Source organism: Pseudophryne corroboree, chromosome 5, assembly GCF_028390025.1.
Source record: "Pseudophryne corroboree isolate aPseCor3 chromosome 5, aPseCor3.hap2, whole genome shotgun sequence".
Lineage (NCBI taxonomy): Eukaryota > Metazoa > Chordata > Amphibia > Anura > Myobatrachidae > Pseudophryne > Pseudophryne corroboree.
In genome coordinates this window covers 393280877-393305781 of record NC_086448.1, presented here as the reverse complement: position 1 = coordinate 393305781, position 24905 = coordinate 393280877, and the positions used below count along the sequence as shown (strand labels likewise).

The window sequence follows — 24905 nt, the reverse complement described above, 5'->3', positions numbered from 1 at the left end:
TTCTTTTTCTCTGCAACCCACTGCTAAATTGTGCTTCCTATCTGTTTTTTTATAAAATCACTTAATCAAATCTAACTCTGATTACATCAGAGAAGGCCAGGTACCCTACACCATAAGAGAGGGTTTGAAATTTTGACTTGTCTACTTAAAGATCACCAAAATCTGATCACAAGGTCAATTACGTCCCTGGGTAGGAATGAACCACCAACCTTTTGGTTAGTAGTCAAACACACTAACTGATTGTGCCACAGAGACACTTTGCAAAAGTGCATACTGACAAAGGCTAATAAGCATTCATCTAGAACGTTTCCTAGAAAAACTTTAAAAAGTCAATAATCTGGAGAGTTTTTGTAAGATGTTTCTTAAATCAACCAACGAAGAAACACATTAGTACTTTCCCATGATGAGTGAGTGCTTCAGGATCTCTTGCACTTACATGTGCAGCAGAGTACTGCAATGGAAGCATGCTTGGCCCATAACCCAGAGGTAGGCAGATTGAAACTATCCTCTGCTATATGCATTTTTTTTTTAATTAAAGTAATCCAAAACTGGGATTGATATTTTAGCTCTTTTATTTTTACTTAAAGTACAATAACTTTTACCATTTTAATTTGTTTTAATAGTATATTGACAGTATTGTTTTCTTTCAAAAATCCACTTAATTTTCTTTACCCTACTATTAAAATGGTAATTGACAAAAACAAACTATATTGTCACCAGAAGAGCAATACAAAATGTACAAGTGATATATTAAAATCATCTTTCCAGCTTGAATTTCAATGATGCATTGGGGCAACGATTTTGTGAGAAACATCTTCACCCTTAAATAAAGATTTTCTTAATTCATTACCTGTGTGCTAATTAGATATCACCTTGTTTTCACATTAAACAGACTTCCACATGAGAAAGCAGCAAGTATGCAGTGGCGTTAATGTTTCCTGGTGTCAACCTGTATTACTTCAGTAGACATTGAAATGAGGATGCATCTTGCTGTCTTTCCAGTGAAGCAAGTTTAATTTAGTAATAGGTGAAAAACCATCCCTACAAAGGTGTAAATCAGAGACTTGGCTTTGTGGACACTTTTCAGAGAACAAATTTGTTAGCATAAAAATAAAGCCAGAAAATGAAGAGCTGTTTAATCACTCAATTTGATTTTTCTGCCAGCATTTTTCTTTTTCTCTGCAACCCACTGCTAAATTGTGCTTCCTATCTGTTTTTTTATAAAATCATTTAATCAAATCTAACTCTGATTACATCAGAGAAGGCCAGGTACCCTACACCATAAGAGGGGGTTTGAAATTTTGACTTGTCTACTTAAAGATCGCCAAAAACTGATAACAAGGTCTATTACGTCCCTGGGTGGGATTGAACCACCAACCTCTTGGTTAATAGCCAAACACATTAACCGATTGCACCACAGAGACACTTTGCAAGAAGTCCATACTGACATAGGCTAATAAGCGTTCATCTAGAACGTTTCCTAGAAAAACTTTAAAAAGTCAATAATCTGGAGAGTTTTTGTAAGATGTTTCTTAAATCAACCAACGAAGAAACACATTGGTACTTTCCCATGATGAGTGAGTGCTTCAGGATCTCTTGCACTTACATGTGCAGCAGAGTACTGCAATGGAAGCATGCTGGGCCCATAACCCAGAGCTAGGCAGATTGAAACTATCCTCTGCTATATGCATTTTTTTTTTTGTTAATTAAAGTAATCCAAAACTGGGATTGATATTTTGGCTCTTTTATTTTTACTTAAAGTACAATAACTTTTACCATTTTAATTTGTTTTAATAGTATATTGACAGTATTGTTTTCTTTCAAAAATCCACTTAATTTTCTTTACCCTATTATTAAAATGGTAATTGACAAAAACAAACTACATTGTCACCAGAAGAGCAATACAAAATGTACAAGTGATATATTAAAATCATCTTTCCAGCTTGAATTTCAATGATGCATTGTGGCAACGATTTTGTGAGAAACATCTTCACCCTTAAATAAAGATTTTCTTAATTCCTTACCTGTGTGCTAATTAGATATCACCTTGTTTTCACATTAAACAGACTTCCACATGAGAAAGCAGCAAGGATGCAGTGGCGTTAATGTTTCCTGGTGTCAACCCGTATTATTTCAGTAGACATTGAAATGAGGATGCATCTTGCTGCCTTTCCAATGAAGCAAGTTTAATTTAGTAATAGGTGAAAAACCATCCCTACAAAGGTGTTAATCAGAGACTTGGCTTTGTGGACACTTTTCAGAGAACAAATTTGTTAGCATAAAAATAAAGCCAGAAAATGAAGAGCTGTTTAATCACTCAATTTGATTTTTCTGCCAGCATTTTTCTTTTTCTCTGCATTCCACTGCTAAATTGTGCTTCCTAACTGTTTTTTTTATAAAATCACTTAATCAAATCTAACTCTGATTACATCAGAGAAGGCCAGGTACCCTACACCATAAGAGGGGGTTTGAAATTTTGACTTGTCTACTTAAATATCACCAAAATCTGATAACAAGGTCAATTACGTCCCTGGGTGGGATTGAACCACCAACCTTTTGGTTAATAGCCGAACACACTAACCGATTGCGCCACAGAGACACTTTGCAAAAAGTCGATACTGACAAAGGCTAATAAGCATTCATCTAGAACGTTTCCTAAAAAAACGTTAAAAAGTCAATAATCTGGAGAGTTTTTGTAAGATGTTTCTTCCATCAACCAACGAAGAAACACATTGGTACTTTCCCATGATAAGTGAGTGCTTCAGGATCTCTTGCACTTACATGTGCAGCAGAGTACTGCAATGGAAGCATGCTGGGCCCATAACCCAGAGGTAGGCAGATTGAAACTCTCCTCTGCTATATGCATTTTTTTTTTGTTAATTAAAGCAATCCAAAACTGGGATTGATATTTTTGCTCTTTTATTTTTACTTAAAGTACAATAACTTTTACCATTTTAATTTGTTTTAATAGTATATTGACAGTATTGTTTTCTTTCAAAAATCCACTTAATTTTCTTTACCCTATTATTAAAATGGTAATTGACAAAAACAAACTACATTGTCACCAGAAGAGCAATACAAAATGTACAAGTGATATATTAAAATCATCTTTCCAGCTTGAATTTCAACGATTTTGTGAGAAACATCTTCACCCTTAAATAAAGATTTTCTTAATTCCTTACGTGTGTGCTAATTAGATATCACCTTGTTTTCACATTAAACAGACTTCCACATGAGAAAGCAGCAAGGATGCAGTGGCGTTAATGTTTCCTGGTGTCAACCTGTATTATTTCAGTAGACTTTGAAATGAGGATGCATCTTGCTGCCTTTCCAATGAAGCAAGTTTAATTTAGTAATAGGTGAAAAACCATCCTTACAAAGGTGTTAATCAGAGACTTGGCCTTGTGGACACTTTTCAGAGAACAAATTTGTTAGCATAAAAATAAAGCCAGAAAATGAAGAGCTGTTTAATCACTCAATTGGATTTTTCTGCCAGCATTTTTCTTTTTCTCTGCAACCCACTGCTAAATTGTGCTTCCTATCTGTTTTTTATAAGATCACTTAATCAAATCTAACTCTGATTACATCAGAGAAGGCCAGGTACCCTACACCATAAGAGAGGGTTTGAAATTTTGACTTGTCTACTTAAAGATCACCAAAATCTGATAACAAGGTCAATTACGTCCCTGGGTGGGATTGAACCACCAAACTTTTGGTTAATAACCAAACACGCTAACTGATTGCGCCACAGAGACACTTTGCAAATGTACATACTGACAAAGGCTAATAAGCATTCATCTAGAACGTTTCCTAGAAAAACTTGAAAAAGTCAATAATCTGGAGAGTTTTTGTAAGATGTTTCTTAAATCAACCAACGAAGAAACACATTAGTACTTTCCCATGATGAGTGAGTGCTTCAGGATCTCTTGCACTTACATGTGCAGCAGAGTACTGCAATGGAAGCATGCTGGGCCCATAACCCAGAGGTAGCAGATTAAAACTATCCTCTGCTATATGCATTTTTTTTTGTTAATTAAAGTAATCCAAAACTGGGATTGATATTTTTGCTCTTTTATTTTTACTTAAAGTACAATAACTTTTACCATTTTAATTTGTTTTAATAGTATATTGACAGTATTGTTTTCTTTCAAAAATCCACTTAATTTTCTTTACCCTATTATTAAAATGGTAATTGACAAAAACAACCTACATTGTCACCAGAAGAGCAATACAAAATGTACAAGTGATATATTAAAATCATCTTTCCAGCTTGAATTTCAATGATGCATTGGGGGCAAAGATTTTGTGAGAAACATCTTCCCCCTTAAATATTTTCTTAATTCCTTACCTGTGTGCTAATTAGATATCACCTTGTTTTCACATTAAACAGACTTCCACATGAGAAAGCAGCAAGGATGCAGTGGCGTTAATGTTTCCTGGTGTCAACCTGTATTATTTCAGTAGACATTGAAATGAGGATGCATCTTGCTGCCTTTCCAATGAAGCAAGTTTAATTTAGTAATAGTTGAAAAACCATCCCTACAAAGGTGTTAATCAGAGACTTGGCTTTGTGGACACTTTTCAGAGAACAAATTTGTTAGCATAAAAATAAAGCCAGAAAATGAAGAGCTGTTTAATCACTCAATTTGATTTTTCTGCCAGCATTTTTCTTTTTCTCTGCATTCCACTGCTAAATTGTGCTTCCTATCTGTTTTTTTTATAAAATCACTTAATCAAATCTAACTCTGATTACATCAGAGAAGGCCAGGTACCCTACACCATAAGAGGGGGTTTGAAATTTTGACTTGTCTACTTAAATATCACCAAAATCTGATCACAAGGTCAATTACGTCCCTGGGTGGGATTGAACCACCAACCTTTTGGTTAATAGCCGAACACACTAACAGATTGCGCCACAGAGACACTTTGCAAAAAGTACGTACTGACAAAGGCTAATAAGCATTCATCTAGAACGTTTCCTAGAAAAACATTAAAAAGTCAATAATCTGGAGAGTTTTTGTAAGATGTTTCTTCCATCAACCAACAAAGAAACACATTGGTACTTTCCCATGATGAGTGAGTGCTTCAGGATCTCTTGCACTTACATGTGCAGCAGAGTACTGCAATGGAAGCATGCTGGGCCCATAACCCAGAGGTAGGCAGATTGAAACTATCCTCTGCTATATGCATTTTTTTTTTGTTAATTAAAGTAATCCAAAACTGGGATTGATATTTTTGCTCTTTTATTTTTACTTAAAGTACAATAACTTTTACCATTTTAATTTGTTTTAATAGTATATTGACAGTATTGTTTTCTTTCAAAAATCCACTTAATTTTCTTTACCCTATTATTAAAATGGTAATTGACAAAAACAAACTACATTGTCACCAGAAGAGCAATACAAAATGTACAAGTGATATATTAAAATCATCTTTCCAGCTTGAATTTCAACGATTTTGTGAGAAACATCTTCACCCTTAAATAAAGATTTTCTTAATTCCTTACATGTGTGCTAATTAGATATCACCTTGTTTTCACATTAAACAGACTTCCACATGAGAAAGCAGCAAGGATGCAGTGGCGTTAATGTTTCCTGGTGTCAACCTGTATTATTTCAGTAGACTTTGAAATGAGGATGCATCTTGCTGCCTTTCCAATGAAGCAAGTTTAATTTAGTAATAGGTGAAAAACCATCCTTACAAAGGTGTTAATCAGAGACTTGGCCTTGTGGACACTTTTCAGAGAACAAATTTGTTAGCATAAAAATAAAGCCAGAAAATGAAGAGCTGTTTAATCACTCAATTGGATTTTTCTGCCAGCATTTTTCTTTTTCTCTGCAACCCACTGCTAAATTGTGCTTCCTATCTGTTTTTTATAAGATCACTTAATCAAATCTAACTCTGATTACATCAGAGAAGGCCAGGTACCCTACACCATAAGAGAGGGTTTGAAATTTTGACTTGTCTACTTAAAGATCACCAAAATCTGATAACAAGGTCAATTACGTCCCTGGGTGGGATTGAACCACCAACCTTTTGGTTAATAACCGAACACGCTAACTGATTGCGCCACAGAGACACTTTGCAAATGTACATACTGACAAAGGCTAATAAGCATTCATCTAGAACGTTTCCTAGAAAAACTTGAAAAAGTCAATAATCTGGAGAGTTTTTGTAAGATGTTTCTTAAATCAACCAACGAAGAAACACATTGGTACTTTCCCATTATGAGTGAGTGCTTCAGGAACTCTTGCACTTACATGTGCAGCAGAGTACTGCAATGGACGCATGCTGGGCCCATAACCCAGAGGTAGGCAGATTGAAACTATCCTCTGCTATATGCATTTTTTTTTTGTTAATTAAAGTAATCCAAAACTGGGATTGATATTTTTGCTCTTTTATTTTTACTTAAAGTACAATAACTTTTACCATTTTAATTTGGTTTAATAGTATATTGACAGTATTGTTTTCTTTCAAAAATCCACTTAATTTTCTTTACCCTATTATTAAAATGGTAATTGACAAAAACAAACTACATTGTCACCAGAAGAGCAATACAAAATGTACAAGTGATATATTAAAATCATCTTTCCAGCTTGAATTTAAACGATTTTGTGAGAAACATCTTCACCCTTAAATAAAGATTTTCTTAATTCCTTACCTGTGTGCTAATTAGATATCACCTTGTTTTCACATTAAACAGACTTCCACATGAGAAAGCAGCAAGGATGCAGTGGCGTTAATGTTTCCTGGTGTCAACCTGTATTATTTCAGTAGACATTGAAATGAGGATGCATCTTGCTGCCTTTCCAATGAAGCAAGTTTAATTTAGTAATAGGTGAAAAACCATCCTTACAAAGGTGTTAATCAGAGACTTGGCTTTGTGGACACTTTTCAGAGAACAAATTTGTTAGCATAAAAATAAAGCCAGAAAATGAAGAGCTGTTTAATCACTCAATTGGTTTTTTCTGCCAGCATATTTTTTTCTCTCTGCAACCCACTGCTAAATTGTGCTTCCTAGCTGTTTTTTATAAAATCACTGAATCAAATCTAACTCTGAATACATCAGAGAAGGCCAGGTACCCTACACCATAAGAGGGGGTTTGAAATTTTGACTTGTCTACTTAAATATCACCAAAATCTGATAACAAGGTCAATTACGTCCCTGGGTGGGATTGAACCACCAACCTTTTGGTTAATAGCCGAACACACTAACCGATTGCGCCACAGAGACACTTTGCAAAAAGTACATACTGACAAAGGCTAATAAGCATTCATCTAGAACGTTTCCTATAAAAACTTTAAAAAGTCAATAATCTGGAGAGTTTTTGTAAGATGTTTCTTCCATCAACCAACGAAGAAACACATTGGTACTTTCCAATGATGAGTGAGTGCTTCAGGATCTCTTGCACTTACATGTGCAGCAGAGTACTGCAATGGAAGCATGCTGGGCCCATAACCCAGAGGTAGGCAGATTAAAACTATCCTCTGCTATATGCATTTTTTTTTGTTAATTAAAGTAATCCAAAACTGGGATTGATATTTTTGCTCTTTTATTTTTACTTAAAATACAATAACTTTTACCATTTTAATTTGTTTTAATAGTATATTGACAGTATTGTTTTCTTTCAAAAATCCACTTAATTGTCTTTACCCTATTATTAAAATGGTAATTGACAAAAACAAACTACATGGTCACCAGAAGAGCAATACAAAATGTACAAGTGATATATTAAAATCATCTTTCCAGCTTGAATTTCAATGATGCATTGGGGCAACGATTTTGTGAGAAACATCTTCACCCTTAAATAAAGATTTTCTTAATTCCTTACCTGTGTGCTAATTAGATATCACCTTGTTTTCACATTAAACAGACTTCCACATGAGAAAGCAGCAAGGGTGCAGTGGCGTTAATGTTTCCTGGTGTCAACCTGTATTATTTCAGAAGACATTGAAATGAGGATGCATCTTGCTGCCTTTCCAATGAAGCAAGTTTAATTTAGTAATAGGTGAAAAACCATCCTTACAAAGGTGTTAATCAGAGACTTGGCTTTGTGGACACTTTTCAGAGAACAAATTTGTTAGCATAAAAAGAAAGCAAGAAAATGAAGAGCTGTTTAATCACTCAATTGGATTTTCCTGCCAGCATATTTTTTTTTCTCTGCAACCCACTGCTAAATTGTGCTTCCTAGCTGTTTTTTATAAAATCACTGAATCAAATCTAACTCTGATTACATCAGAGAAGGCCAGGTACCCTACACCATAAGAGGGGGTTTGAAATTTTGACTTGTCTTCTTAAATATCACCAAAATCTGATAACAAGGTCAATTACGTCCCTGGGTGGGATTTAACCACCAACCTTTTGGTTAATAGCCGAACACACTAACCGATTGCGCCACAGAGACACTTTGCAAAAAGTACATACTGACAAAGGCTAATAAGCATTCATCTAGAACGTTTCCTAGAAAAACGTTAAAAAGTCAATAATCTGGAGAGTTTTTGTAAGATGTTTCTTCCATCAACCAACGAAGAAACACATTGGTACTTTCCCATGATGAGTGAGTGCTTCAGGATCTCTTGCACTTACATGTGCAGCAGAGTACTGCAATGGAAGCATGCTGGGCCCATAACCCAGAGCTAGGCAGATTGAAACTATCCTCTGCTATATGCATTTTTTTTTGTTAATTAAAGTAATCCAAAACTGGGATTGATATTTTTGCTCTTTTATTTTTACTTAAAGTATAATAACTTTTACCATTTCAATTTGTTTTAATAGTATATTGACAGTATTGTTTTCTTTCAAAAATCCACTTAATTTTCTTTACCCTATTATTAAAATGGTAATTGACAAAAACAAACTACATTGTCACCAGAAGAGCAATGCAAAATGTACAAGTGATATATTAAAATCATCTTTCCAGCTTGAATTCCAACGATTTTGTGAGAAACATCTTCACCCTTAAATAAAGATTTTCTTAATTCCTTACCTGTGTGCTAATTAGATATCACCTTGTTTTCACATTAAACAGACTTCCACATGAGAAAGCAGCAAGGATGCAGTGGCGTTAATGTTTCCTGGTGTCAACCTGTATTATTTCAGAAGACATTGAAATGAGGATGCATCTTGCTGCCTTTCCAATGAAGCAAGTTTAATTTAGTAATAGGTGAAAAACCATCCTTACAAAGGTGTTAATCAGAGACTTGGCTTTGTGGACACTTTTCAGAGAACAAATTTGTTAGCATAAAAAGAAAGCAAGAAAATGAAGAGCTGTTTAATCACTCAATTGGATTTTCCTGCCAGCATATTTTTTTTTCTCTGCAACCCACTGCTAAATTGTGCTTCCTAGCTGTTTTTTATAAAATCACTGAATCAAATCTAACTCTGATTACATCAGAGAAGGCCAGGTACCCTACACCATAAGAGGGGGTTTGAAATTTTGACTTGTCTTCTTAAATATCACCAAAATCTGATAACAAGGTCAATTACGTCCCTGGGTGGGATTTAACCACCAACCTTTTGGTTAATAGCCGAACACACTAACCGATTGCGCCACAGAGACACTTTGCAAAAAGTCCATCCTGACAAAGGCTAATAAGCATTCATCTAGAACGTTTCCTAGAAAAACTTTAAAAAGTCAATAATCTGGAGAGTTTTTGTAAGATGTTTCTTCCATCAACCAACGAAGAAACACATTGGTACTTTCACATGTTGAGTGAGTGCTTCAGGATCTCTTGCACTTACATGTGCAGCAGAGTACTGCAATGGAAGCATGCTGGGCCCATAACCCAGAGGTAGGCAGATTAAAACTATCCTCTGCTATATGCATTTTTTTTTGTTAATTAAAGTAATCCAAAACTGGGATTGATATTTTGGCTCTTTTATTTTTACTTAAAGTACAATAACTTTTACCATTTTAATTTGTTTTAATAGTATATTGACAGTATTGTTTTCTTTCAAAAATCCACTTAATTTTCTTTACCCTATTATTAAAATGGTACTTGACAAAAACAAACTACATTGTCACCAGAAGAGCAATGCAAAATGTACAAGTGATATATTAAAATCATCTTTCCAGCTTGAATTTCAATGATGCATTGTGGCAACGATTTTGTGAGAAACATCTTCACCCTTAAATAAAGATTTTCTTAATTCCTTACCTGTGTGCTAATTAGATATCACCTTGTTTTCACATTAAACAGACTTCCACATGAGAGAGCAGCAAGGATGCAGTGGCGTTAATGTTTCCTGGTGTCAACCTGTATTATTTCAGTAGACATTGAAATGAGGATGCATCTTGCTGCCTTTCCAATGAAGCAAGTTTAATTTAGTAATAGGTGAAAAACCATCCTTACAAAGGTGTTAATCAGAGACTTGGCTTTGTGGACACTTTTCAGAGAACAAATTTGTTAGCATAAAAATAAAGCCAGAAAATGAAGAGCTGTTTAATCACTCAATTGGATTTTCCTGCCAGCATATTTTTTTTTTCTCTGCAACCCACTGCTAAATTGTGCTTCCTAGCTGGTTTTTTATAAAATCACTGAATCAAATCTAACTCTGATTACATCAGAGATGGCCAGGTACCCTACACCATAAGAGGGTGTTTGAAATTTTGACTTGTCTACTTAAATATCACCAAAATCTGATAACAAGGTCAATTATGTCCCTGGGTGGGTTTGAACCACCAACCTTTTGGTTAATAGCCAAACACACTAACCGATTGCGCCACAGAGACACTTTGCAAAATGTTCATACTGACAAAGGCTAATAAGCATTCATCTAGAACGTTTCCTAGAAAAACGTTAAAAAGTCAATAATCTGGAGAGTTTTGTAAGATGTTTCTTCCATCAACCAACGAAGAAACACATTGGTACTTTCCTATGATGAGTGAGTGCTTCAGGATCTCTTGCACTTACATGTGCAGCAGAGTACTGCAATGGAAGCATGCTGGGCCCATAACCCAGAGGTAGGCAGATTGAAACTATCCTCTGCTATATGCATTTTTTTTTTAAGTTAATTAAAGTAATCCAAAACTGGGATTGATATTTTTGCTCTTTTATTTTTACTTAAAGTACACTAACTTTTACCATTTTAATTTGTTTTAATAGTATATTGACAGTATTGTTTTCTTTCAAAAATCCACTTAATTTTCTTTACCCTATTATTAAAATGGTACTTGACAAAAACAAACTACATTGTCACCAGAAGAGCAATACAAAATGTACAAGTGATATATTAAAATCATCTTTCCAGCTTGAATTTCAACGATTTTGTGAGAAACATCTTCACCCTTAAATAAAGATTTTCTTAATTCCTTACCTGTGTGCTAATTAGATATCACCTTGTTTTCACATTAAACAGACTTCCACATGAGAAAGCAGCAAGGATGCAGTGGCGTTAATGTTTCCTGGTGTCAACCTGTATTATTTCAGTAGACATTGAAATGAGGATGCATCTTGCTGCCTTTCCAATGAAGCAAGTTTAATTTAGTAATAGGTGAAAAACCATCCTTACAAAGGTGTTAATCAGAGACTTGGCTTTGTGGACACTTTTCAGAGAACAAATTTGTTAGCATAAAAAGATAGCCAGAAAATGAAGAGCTGTTTAATCACTCAATTGGATTTTCCTGCCAGCATATTTTTTTTTCTCTGCAACCCACTGCTAAATTGTGCTTCCTAGCTGTTTTTTATAAAATCACTGAATCAAATCTAACTCTGATTACATCAGAGAAGGCCAGGTACCCTACACCATAAGAGGGGGTTTGAAATTTTGACTTGTCTTCTTAAATATCACCAAAATCTGATAACAAGGTCAATTACGTCCCTGGGTGGGATTTAACCACCAACCTTTTGGTTAATAGCCGAACACACTAACCGATTGCGCCACAGAGACACTTTGCAAAAAGTACATACTGACAAAGGCTAATAAGCATTCATCTAGAACGTTTCCTAGAAAAACGTTAAAAAGTCAATAATCTGGAGAGTTTTTGTAAGATGTTTCTTCCATCAACCAACGAAGAAACACATTGGTACTTTCCCATGATGAGTGAGTGCTTCAGGATCTCTTGCACTTACATGTGCAGCAGAGTACTGCAATGGAAGCATGCTGGGCCCATAGCCCAGAGGTAGGCAGATTGAACCTATCCTCTGCTATATGCATTTTTTTTTGTTAATTAAAGTAATCCAAAACTGGGATTGATATTTTTGCTCTTTTATTTTTACTTAAAGTACAATAACTTTTACCATTTTAATTTGTTTTAATAGTATATGGACAGTATTGTTTTCTTTCAAAAATCCACTTAATTTTCTTTACCCTATTATTAAAATGGTAATTGACAAAAACAAACTACATTGTCACCAGAAGAGCAATACAAAATGTACAAGTGATATATTAAAATCATCTTTCCAGCTTGAATTCCAACGATTTTGTGAGAAACATCTTCACCCTTAAATGAAGATTTTCTTAATTCCTTACCTGTGTGCTAATTAGATATCACCTTGTTTTCACATTAAACAGACTTCCACATGAGAAAGCAGCAAGGATGCAGTGGTGTTAATGTTTCCTGGTGTCAACCTGTATTATTTAAGTAGACATTGAAATGAGGATGCATCTTGCTGCCTTTCCAATGAAGCAAGTTTAATTTAGTAATAGGTGAAAAACCATCCTTACAAAGGTGTTAATCAGAGACTTGGCTTTGTGGACACTTTTCAGAGAACAAATTTGTTAGCATAAAAAGAAAGCCAGAAAATGAAGAGCTGTTTAATCACTCAATTGGATTTATCTGCCAGCATATTTTTTTTTCTCTGCAACCCACTGCTAAATTGTGCTTCCTAGCTGTTTTTTATAAAATCACTGAATCAAATCTAACTCTGATTACATCAGAGAAGGCCAGGTACCCTATACCATAAGAGGGGTTTTGAAATTTTGACTTGTCTTCTTAAATATCACCAAAATCTGATAACAAGGTCAATAACGTCCCTGGGTGGGATTTAACCACCAACCTTTTGGTTAATAGCCGAACACACTAACCGATTGCGCCACAGAGACACTTTGCAAAAAGTACATACTGACAAAGGCTAATAAGCATTCATCTAGAACGTTTCCTAGAAAAACTTTAAAAAGTCAATAATCTGGAGAGTTTTTGTAAGATGTTTCTTCCATCAACCAACGAAGAAACACATTGGTACTTTCACATGATGAGTGAGTGCTTCAGGATCTCTTGCACTTACATGTGCAGCAGAGTACTGCAATGGAAGCATGCTGGGCCCATAACCCAGAGGTAGGCAGATTAAAACTATCCTCTGCTATATGCATTTTTTTTTGTTAATTAAAGTAATCCAAAACTGGGATTGATATTTTTGCTCTTTTATTTTTACTTAAAGTACAATAACTTTTACCATTTTAATTTGTTTTAATAGTATATTGACAGTATTGTTTTCTTTCAAAAATCCACTTAATTTTCTTTACCCTATTATTAAAATGGTACTTGACAAAAACAAACTACATTGTCACCAGAAGAGCAATGCAAAATGTACAAGTGATATATTAAAATCATCTTTCCAGCTTGAATTTCAATGATGCATTGTGGCAACGATTTTGTGAGAAACATCTTCACCCTTAAATAAAGATTTTCTTAATTCCTTACCTGTGTGCTAATTAGATATCACCTTGTTTTCACATTAAACAGACTTCCACATGAGAAAGCAGCAAGGATGCAGTGGCGTTAATGTTTCCTGGTGTCAACCTGTATTATTTCAGTAGACATTGAAATGAGGATGCATCTTGCTGCCTTTCCAATGAAGCAAGTTTAATTTAGTAATAGGTGAAAAACCATCCTTACAAAGGTGTTAATCAGAGACTTGGCTTTGTGGACACTTTTCAGAGAACAAATTTGTTAGCATAAAAATAAAGCCAGAAAATGAAGAGCTGTTTAATCACTCAATTGGATTTTCCTGCCAGCATATTTTTTTTTCTCTGCAACCCACTGCTAAATTGTGCTTCCTAGCTGTTTTTTTTATAAAATCACTGAATCAAATCTAACTCTGATTACATCAGAGATGGCCAGGTACCCTACACCATAAGAGGGTGTTAGAAATTTTGACTTGTCTACTTAAATATCACCAAAATCTGATAACAAGGTCAATTATGTCCCTGGGTGGGATTGAACCACCAACCTTTTGGTTAATAGCCAAACACACTAACCGATTGTGCCACAGAGACACTTTGCAAAATGTTCATACTGACAAAGGCTAATAAGCATTCATCTAGAACGTTTCCTAGAAAAACGTTAAAAAGTCAATAATCTGGAGAGTTTTTGTAAGATGTTTCTTCCATCAACCAACGAAGAAACACATTGGTACTTTCCCATGATGAGTGAGTGCTTCAGGATCTCTTGCACTTACATGTGCAGCAGAGTACTGCAATGGAAGCATGCTGGGCCCATAACCCAGAGGTAGGCAGATTGAAACTATCCTCTGCTATATGCATTTTTTTTTTAAGTTAATTAAAGTAATCCAAAACTGGGATTGATATTTTTGCTCTTTTATTTTTACTTAAAGTACACTAACTTTTACCATTTTAATTTGTTTTAATAGTATATTGACAGTATTGTTTTCTTTCAAAAATCCACTTAATTTTCTTTACCCTATTATTAAAATGGTACTTGACAAAAACAAACTACATTGTCACCAGAAGAGCAATACAAAATGTACAAGTGATATATTAAAATCATCTTTACAGCTTGAATTTCAATGATTTTGTGAGAAACATCTTCACCCTTAAATAAAGATTTTCTTAATTCCTTACCTGTGTGCTAATTAGATATCACCTTGTTTTCACATTAAACAGACTTCCACATGAGAAAGCAGCAAGGATGCAGTGGCGTTAATGTTTCCTGGTGTCAACCTGTATTATTTCAGTAGACATTGAAATGAGGATGCATCTTGCTGCCTTTCCAATGAAGCAAGTTTAATTTAGTAATAGGTGAAAAACCATCCTTACAAAGGTGTTAATCAGAGACTTGGCTTTGTGGACACTTTTCAGAGAACAAATTTGTTAGCATAAAAATAAAGCCAGAAAATGAAGAGCTGTTTAATCACTCAATTGGATTTTCCTGCCAGCATATTTTTTTTTCTCTGCAACCCACTGCTAAATTGTCCTTCCTAGCTGTTTTTTTTATAAAATCACTGAATCAAATCTAACTCTGATTACATCAGAGAAGGCCAGGCACCCTACACCATAAGAGGGGGTTTGAAATTTTGACTTGTCTACTTAAATATCACCAAAATCTGATAACAAGGTCAATTACGTCCCTGGGTGGGATTGAACCACCAACCTTTTGGTTAATAGCCGAACACACTAACCGATTGCGCCACAGAGACACTTTGCAAAAAGTCCATACTGACAAAGGCTAATAAGCATTCATCTAGAACGTTTCCTAGAAAAACTTTAAAAAGTCAATAATCTGGAGAGTTTTTGTAAGATGTTTCTTCCATCAACCAACGAAGAAACACATTGGTACTTTCACATGATGAGTGAGTGCTTCAGGATCTCTTGCACTTACATGTGCAGCAGAGTACTGCAATGGAAGCATGCTGGGCCCATAACCCAGAGGTAGGCAGATTAAAACTATCCTCTGCTATATGCATTTTTTTTTGTTAATTAAAGTAATCCAAAACTGGGATTGATATTTTTGCTCTTTTATTTTTACTTAAAGTACAATAACTTTTACCATTTTAATTTGTTTTAATAGTATATTGACAGTATTGTTTTCTTTCAAAAATCCACTTAATTTTCTTTACCCTATTATTAAAATGGTACTTGACAAAAACAAACTACATTGTCACCAGAAGAGCAATGCAAAATGTACAAGTGATATATTAAAATCATCTTTCCAGCTTGAATTTCAATGATGCATTGTGGCAACGATTTTGTGAGAAACATCTTCACCCTTAAATAAAGATTTTCTTAATTCCTTACCTGTGTGCTAATTAGATATCACCTTGTTTTCACATTAAACAGACTTCCACATGAGAAAGCAGCAAGGATGCAGTGGCGTTAATGTTTCCTGGTGTCAACCTGTATTATTTCAGTAGACATTGAAATGAGGATGCATCTTGCTGCCTTTCCAATTAAGCAAGTTTAATTTAGTAATAGGTGAAAAACCATCCTTACAAAGGTGTTAATCAGAGACTTGGCTTTGTGGACACTTTTCAGAGAACAAATTTGTTAGCATAAAAATAAAGCCAGAAAATGAAGAGCTGTTTAATCACTCAATTGGATTTTCCTGCCAGCATATTTTTTTTTTCTCTGCAACCCACTGCTAAATTGTGCTTCCTAGCTGTTTTTTTATAAAATCACTGAATCAAATCTAACTCTGATTACATCAGAGATGGCCAGGTACCCTACACCATAAGAGGGTGTTTGAAATTTTGACTTGTCTACTTAAATATCACCAAAATCTGATAACAAGGTCAATTATGTCCCTGGGTGGGATTGAACCACCAACCTTTTGGTTAATAGCCAAACACACTAACCGATTGCGCCACAGAGACACTTTGCGAAATGTTCATACTGACAAAGGCTAATAAGCATTCATCTAGAACGTTTCCTAGAAAAACGTTAAAAAGTCAATAATCTGGAGAGTTTTTGTAAGATGTTTCTTCCATCAACCAACGAAGAAACACATTGGTACTTTCCCATGATGAGTGAGTGCTTCAGGATCTCTTGCACTTACATGTGCAGCAGAGTACTGCAATGGAAGCATGCTGGGCCCATAACCCAGAGCTAGGCAGATTAAAACTATCCTCTGCTATATGCATTTTTTTTTGTTAATTAAAGTAATCCAAAACTGGGATTGATATTTTTGCTCTTTTATTTTTACTTAAAGTACAATAACTTTTACCATTTTAATTTGTTTTAATAGTATATTGACAGTATTGTTTTCTTTCAAAAATCCACTTAATTTTCTTTACCCTATTATTAAAATGGTAATTGACAAAAACAAACTACATGGTCACCAGAAGAGCAATACAAAATGTACAAGTGATATATTAAAATCATCTTTCCAGCTTGAATTTCAATGATGCATTGGGGCAACGATTTTGTGAGAAACATCTTCACCCTTAAATAAAGATTTTCTTAATTCCTTACCTGTGTGCTAATTAGATATCACCTTGTTTTCACATTAAACAGACTTCCACATGAGAAAGCAGCAAGGATGCAGTGGCGTTAATGTTTCCTGGTGTCAACCTGTATTATTTCAGAAGACATTGAAATGAGGATGCATCTTGCTGCCTTTCCAATGAAGCAAGTTTAATTTAGTAATAGGTGAAAAACCATCCTTACAAAGGTGTTAATCAGAGACTTGGCTTTGTGGACACTTTTCAGAGAACAAATTTGTTAGCATAAAAAGAAAGCCAGAAAATGAAGAGCTGTTTAATCACTCAATTGGATTTTCCTGCCAGCATATTTTTTTTTCTCTGCAACCCACTGCTAAATTGTGCTTCCTAGCTATTTTTTATAAAATCACTGAATCAAATCTAACTCTGATTACATCAGAGAAGGCCAGGTACCCTACACCATAAGAGGGGGTTTGAAATTTTGACTTGTCTTCTTAAATATCACCAAAATCTGATAACAAGGTCAATTACGTCCCTGGGTGGGATTTAACCACCAACCTTTTGGTTAATAGCCGAACACACTAACCGATTGCGCCACAGAGACACTTTGCAAAAAGTACATACTGACAAAGGCTAATAAGCATTCATCTAGAATGTTTCCTAGAAAAACGTTAAAAAGTCAATAATCTGGAGAGTTTTTGTAAGATGTTTCTTCCATCAACCAACGAAGAAACACATTGGTACTTTCCCATGATGAGTGAGTGCTTCAGGATCTCTTGCACTTACATGTGCAGCAGAGTACTGCAATGGAAGCATGCTGGGCCCATAACCCAGAGCTAGGCAGATTGAAACTATCCTCTGCTATATGCATTTTTTTTTGTTAATTAAAGTAATCCAAAACTGGGATTGATATTTTTGCTCTTTTATTTTTACTTAAAGTATAATAACTTTTACCATTTCAATTTGTTTTAATAGTATATTGACAGTATTGTTTTCTTTCAAAAATCCACTTAATTTTCTTTACCCTATTATTAAAATGGTAATTGACAAAAACAAACTACATTGTCACCAGAAGAGCAATACAAAATGTACAAGTGATATATTAAAATCATCTTTCCAGCTTGAATTCCAACGATTTTGTGAGAAACATCTTCACCCTTAAATAAAGATTTTCTTAATTCCTTACCTGTGTGCTAATTAGATATCACCTTGTTTTCACATTAAACAGACTTCCACATGAGAAAGCAGCAAGGATGCAGTGGCGTTAATGTTTCCTGGTGTCAACCTGTATTATTTCAGTAGACATTGAAATGAGGATGCATCTTGCTGCCTTTCCAATGAAGCAAGTTTAATTTAGTAATAGGTGAAAAACCATCCTTACAAAGGTGTTAATCAGAGACTTGGCTTTGTGGACACTTTTCAGAGAACAAATTTGTTAGCATAAAAATAAAGCCAGAAAATGAAGAGCTGTTTAATCACTCAATTGGATTTTCCTGCCAGCATATTTTTTTTTCTCTGCAACCCACTGCTAAATTGTGCTTCCTAGCTGTTTTTTTATAAAATCACTGAATCAAATCTAACTCTGATTACATCAGAGATGGCCAGGTACCCTACACCATAAGAGGGTGTTTGAAATTTTGACTTGTCTACTTAAATATCACCAAAATCTGATAACAAGGTCAATTATGTCCCTGGGTGGGTTTGAACCACCAACCTTTTGGTTAATAGCCAAACACACTAACCGATTGCGACACAGATACACTTTGCAAAATATTCATACTGACAAAGGCTAATAAGCATTCATCTAGAACGTTTCCTAGAAAAACGTTAAAAAGTCAATAATCTGGAGAGTTTTTGTAAGATGTTTCTTCCATCAACCAACGAAGAAACACATTGGTACTTTCCCATGATGAGTGAGTGCTTCAGGATCTTTTGCACTTACATGTGCAGCAGAGTACTGCAATGGAAGCATGCTGGGCCCATAACCCAGAGGTAGGCAGATTGAAACTATCCTCTGCTATATGCATTTTTTTTAAGTTAATTAAAGTAATCCAAAACTGGGATTGATATTTTTGCTCTTTTATTTTTACTTAAAGTACACTAACTTTTACCATTTTAATTTGTTTTAATAGTATATTGACAGTATTGTTTTCTTTCAAAAATCCACTTAATTTTCTTTACCCTATTATTAAAATGGTACTTGACAAAAACAAACTACATTGTCACCAGAAGAGCAATACAAAATGTACAAGTGATATATTAAAATCATCTTTCCAGCTTGAATTTCAACGATTTTGTGAGAAACATCTTCACCCTTAAATAAAGATTTTCTTAATTCCTTACCTGTGTGCTAATTAGATATCACCTTGTTTTCACATTAAACAGACTTCCACATGAGAAAGCAGCAAGGATGCAGTGGCGTTAATGTTTCCTGGTGTCAACCTGTATTATTTCAGTAGACATTGAAATGAGGATGCATCTTGCTGCCTTTCCAATGAAGCAAGTTTAATTTAGTAATAGGTGAAAAACCATCCTTACAAAGGTGTTAATCAGAGACTTGGCTTTGTGGACACTTTTCAGAGAACAAATTTGTTAGCATAAAAAGATAGCCAGAAAATGAAGAGCTGTTTAATCACTCAATTGGATTTTCCTGCCAGCATATTTTTTTTTCTCTGCAACCCACTGCTAAATTGTGCTTCCTAGCTGTTTTTTATAAAATCACTGAATCAAATCTAACTCTGATTACATCAGAGAAGGCCAGGTACCCTACACCATAAGAGGGGGTTTGAAATTTTGACTTGTCTTCTTAAATATCACCAAAATCTGATAACAAGGTCAATTACGTCCCTGGGTGGGATTTAACCACCAACCTTTTGGTTAATAGCCGAACACACTAACCGATTGCGCCACAGAGACACTTTGCAAAAAGTACATACTGACAAAGGCTAATAAGCATTCATCTAGAACGTTTCCTAGAAAAACGTTAAAAAGTCAATAATCTGGAGAGTTTTTGTAAGATGTTTCTTCCATCAACCAACGAAGAAACACATTGGTACTTTCCCATGATGAGTGAGTGCTTCAGGATCTCTTGCACTTACATGTGCAGCAGAGTACTGCAATGGAAGCATGCTGGGCCCATAGCCCAGAGGTAGGCAGATTGAACCTATCCTCTGCTATATGCATTTTTTTTTGTTAATTAAAGTAATCCAAAACTGGGATTGATATTTTTGCTCTTTTATTTTTACTTAAAGTACAATAACTTTTACCATTTTAATTTGTTTTAATAGTATATGGACAGTATTGTTTTCTTTCAAAAATCCACTTAATTTTCTTTACCCTATTATTAAAATGGTAATTGACAAAAACAAAATACATTGTCACCAGAAGAGCAATACAAAATGTACAAGTGATATATTAAAATCATCTTTCCAGCTTGAATTCCAACGATTTTGTGAGAAACATCTTCACCCTTAAATGAAGATTTTCTTAATTCCTTACCTGTGTGCTAATTAGATATCACCTTGTTTTCACATTAAACAGACTTCCACATGAGAAAGCAGCAAGGATGCAGTGGCGTTAATGTTTCCTGGTGTCAACCTGTATTATTTAAGTAGACATTGAAATGAGGATGCATCTTGCTGCCTTTCCAATGAAGCAAGTTTAATTTAGTAATAGGTGAAAAACCATCCTTACAAAGGTGTTAATCAGAGACTTGGCTTTGTGGACACTTTTCAGAGAACAAATTTGTTAGCATAAAAAGAAAGCCAGAAAATGAAGAGCTGTTTAATCACTCAATTGGATTTATCTGCCAGCATATTTTTTTTTCTCTGCAACCCACTGCTAAATTGTGCTTCCTAGCTGTTTTTTATAAAATCACTGAATCAAATCTAACTCTGATTGCATCAGAGAAGGCCAGGTACCCTATACCATAAGAGGGGGTTTGAAATTTTGACTTGTCTTCTTAAATATCACCAAAATCTGATAACAAGGTCAATAACGTCCCTGGGTGGGATTTAACCACCAACCTTTTGGTTAATAGCCGAACACACTAACCGATTGCGCCACAGAGACACTTTGCAAAAAGTACATACTGACAAAGGCTAATAAGCATTCATCTAGAACGTTTCCTAGAAAAACTTTAAAAAGTCAATAATCTGGAGAGTTTTTGTAAGATGTTTCTTCCATCAACCAACGAAGAAACACATTGGTACTTTCACATGATGAGTGAGTGCTTCAGGATCTCTTGCACTTACATGTGCAGCAGAGTACTGCAATGGAAGCATGCTGGGCCCATAACCCAGAGGTAGGCAGATTAAAACTATCCTCTGCTATATGCATTTTTTTTTGTTAATTAAAGTAATCCAAAACTGGGATTGATATTTTTGCTCTTTTATTTTTACTTAAAGTACAATAACTTTTACCATTTTAATTTGTTTTAATAGTATATTGACAGTATTGTTTTCTTTCAAAAATCCACTTAATTTTCTTTACCCTATTATTAAAATGGTACTTGACAAAAACAAACTACATTGTCACCAGAAGAGCAATGCAAAATGTACAAGTGATATATTAAAATCATCTTTCCAGCTTGAATTTCAACGATTTTGTGAGAAACATCTTCACCCTTAAATAAAGATTTTCTTAATTCCTTACCTGTGTGCTAATTAGATATCACCTTGTTTTCACATTAAACAGACTTCCACATGAGAAAGCAGCAAGGATGCAGTGGCGTTAATGTTTCCTGGTGTCAACCTGTATTATTTCAGTAGACATTGAAATGAGGATGCATCTTGCTGCCTTTCCAATGAAGCAAGTTTAATTTAGTAATAGGTGAAAAACCATCCTTACAAAGGTGTTAATCAGAGACTTGGCTTTGTGGACACTTTTCAGAGAACAAATTTGTTAGCATAAAAAGAAAGCCAGAAAATGAAGAGCTGTTTAATCACTCAATTGGATTTTCCTGCCAGCATATTTTTTTTTCTCTGCAACCCACTGCTAAATTGTCCTTCCTAGCTGTTTTTTTTATAAAATCACTGAATCAAATCTAACTCTGATTACATCAGAGAAGGCCAGGCACCCTACACCATAAGAGGGGGTTTGAAATTTTGACTTGTCTACTTAAATATCACCAAAATCTGATAACAAGGTCAATTACGTCCCTGGGTGGGATTGAACCACCAACCTTTTGGTTAATAGCCGAACACACTAACCGATTGCGCCACAGAGGCACTTTGCAAAAAGTCCATACTGACAAAGGCTAATAAGCATTCATCTAGAACGTTTCCTAGAAAAACTTTAAAAAGTCAATAATCTGGAGAGTTTTTGTAAGATGTTTCTTCCATCAACCAACGAAGAAACACATTGGTACTTTCACATGATGAGTGAGTGCTTCAGGATCTCTTGCACTTACATGTGCAGCAGAGTACTGCAATGGAAGCATGCTGGGCCCATAACCCAGAGGTAGGCAGATTAAAACTATCCTCTGCTATATGCATTTTTTTTTGTTAATTAAAGTAATCCAAAACTGGGATTGATATTTTTGCTCTTTTATTTTTACTTAAAGTACAATAACTTTTACCATTTTAATTTGTTTTAATAGTATATTGACAGTATTGTTTTCTTTCAAAAATCCACTTAATTTTCTTTACCCTATTATTAAAATGGTACTTGACAAAAACAAACTACATTGTCACCAGAAGAGCAATGCAAAATGTACAAGTGATATATTAAAATCATATTTCCAGCTTGAATTTCAATGATGCATTGTGGCAACGATTTTGTGAGAAACATCTTCACCCTTAAATAAAGATTTTCTTAATTCCTTACCTGTGTGCTAATTAGATATCACCTTGTTTTCACATTAAACAGACTTCCACATGAGAAAGCAGCAAGGATGCAGTGGCGTTAATGTTTCCTGGTGTCAACCTGTATTATTTCAGTAGACATTGAAATGAGGATGCATCTTGCTGCCTTTCCAATGAAGCAAGTTTAATTTAGTAATAGGTGAAAAACCATCCTTACAAAGGTGGTTATCAGAGACTTGGCTTTGTGGACACTTTTCAGAGAACAAATTTGTTAGCATAAAAAGAAAGCCAGAAAATGAAGAGCTGTTTAATCACTCAATTGGATTTTCCTGCCAGCATATTTTTTTTTCTCTGCAACCCACTGCTAAATTGTGCTTCCTAGCTGTTTTTTATAAAATCACTGAATCAAATCTAACTCTGATTACATCAGAGAAGGCCAGGTACCCTACACCATAAGAGGGGGTTTGAAATTTTGACTTGTCTTCTTAAATATCACCAAAATCTGATAACAAGGTCAATTACGTCCCTGGGTGGGATTTAACCACCAACCTTTTGGTTAATAGCCGAACACACTAACCGATTGCGCCACAGAGACACTTTGCAAAAAGTACATACTGACAAAGGCTAATAAGCATTCATCTAGAACGTTTCCTAGAAAAACGTTAAAAAGTCAATAATCTGGAGAGTTTTTGTAAGATGTTTCTTCCATCAACCAACGAAGAAACACATTGGTACTTTCCCATGATGAGTGAGTGCTTCAGGATCTCTTGCACTTACATGTGCAGCAGAGTACTGCAATGGAAGCATGCTGGGCCCATAACCCAGAGGTAGGCAGATTGAACCTATCCTCTGCTATATGCATTTTTTTTTGTTAATTAAAGTAATCCAAAACTGGGATTGATATTTTTGCTCTTTTATTTTTACTTAAAGTACAATAACTTTTACCATTTTAATTTGTTTTAATAGTATATTGACAGTATTGTTTTCTTTCAAAAATCCACTTAATTTTCTTTACCCTATTATTAAAATGGTAATTGACAAAAACAAACTACATTGTCACCAGAAGAGCAATACAAAATGTACAAATGATATATTAAAATCATCTTTCCAGCTTGAATTCCAACGATTTTGTGAGAAACATCTTCACCCTTAAATAAAGATTTTCTTAATTCCTTACCTGTGTGCTAATTAGATATCACCTTGTTTTCACATTAAACAGACTTCCACATGAGAAAGCAGCAAGGATGCAGTGGCGTTAATGTTTCCTGGTGTCAACCTGTATTATTTAAGTAGACATTGAAATGAGGATGCATCTTGCTGCCTTTCCAATGAAGCAAGTTTAATTTAGTAATAGGTGAAAAACCATCCTTACAAAGGTGTTAATCAGAGACTTGGCTTTGTGGACACTTTTCAGAGAACAAATTTGTTAGCATAAAAAGAAAGCCAGAAAATGAAGAGCTGTTTAATCACTCAATTGGATTTATCTGCCAGCATATTTTTTTTTCTCTGCAACCCACTGCTAAATTGTGCTTCCTAGCTGTTTTTTATAAAATCACTGAATCAAATCTAACTCTGATTACATCAGAGAAGGCCAGGTACCCTATACCATAAGAGGGGGTTTGAAATTTTGACTTGTCTTCTTAAATATCACCAAAATCTGATAACAAGGTCAATTACGTCCCTGGGTGGGATTTAACCACCAACCTTTTGGTTAATAGCCGAACACACTAACCGATTGCGCCACAGAGACACTTTGCAAAAAGTACATACTGACAAAGGCTAATAAGCATTCATCTAGAACGTTTCCTAGAAAAACTTTAAAAAGTCAATAATCTGGAGAGTTTTTGTAAGATGTTTCTTCCATCAACCAACGAAGAAACACATTGGTACTTTCACATGATGAGTGAGTGCTTCAGGATCTCTTGCACTTACATGTGCAGCAGAGTACTGCAATGGAAGCATGCTGGGCCCATAACCCAGAGG

At 34.9% G+C, this 24905-nt stretch overlaps 3 non-coding genes across 3 annotated transcripts; all 3 read right to left on the bottom strand.

Moving 5' to 3' along the window:
• Positions 1-10659: 10659 nt before the first annotated feature.
• TRNAN-AUU (transfer RNA asparagine (anticodon AUU)) lies at positions 10660-10733 on the bottom strand. The gene has a single exon. It is a non-coding gene; the product is annotated as a tRNA-Asn (tRNA).
• A 3411-nt stretch (positions 10734-14144) lies between these two features.
• Positions 14145-14218, bottom strand: TRNAN-AUU (transfer RNA asparagine (anticodon AUU)). The gene has a single exon. It is a non-coding gene; the product is annotated as a tRNA-Asn (tRNA).
• Positions 14219-16477: 2259 nt separating this feature from the next.
• Positions 16478-16551, bottom strand: TRNAN-AUU (transfer RNA asparagine (anticodon AUU)). Its single transcript has one exon. It is a non-coding gene; the product is annotated as a tRNA-Asn (tRNA).
• Between the last annotated feature and the right edge of the window lie 8354 nt (positions 16552-24905).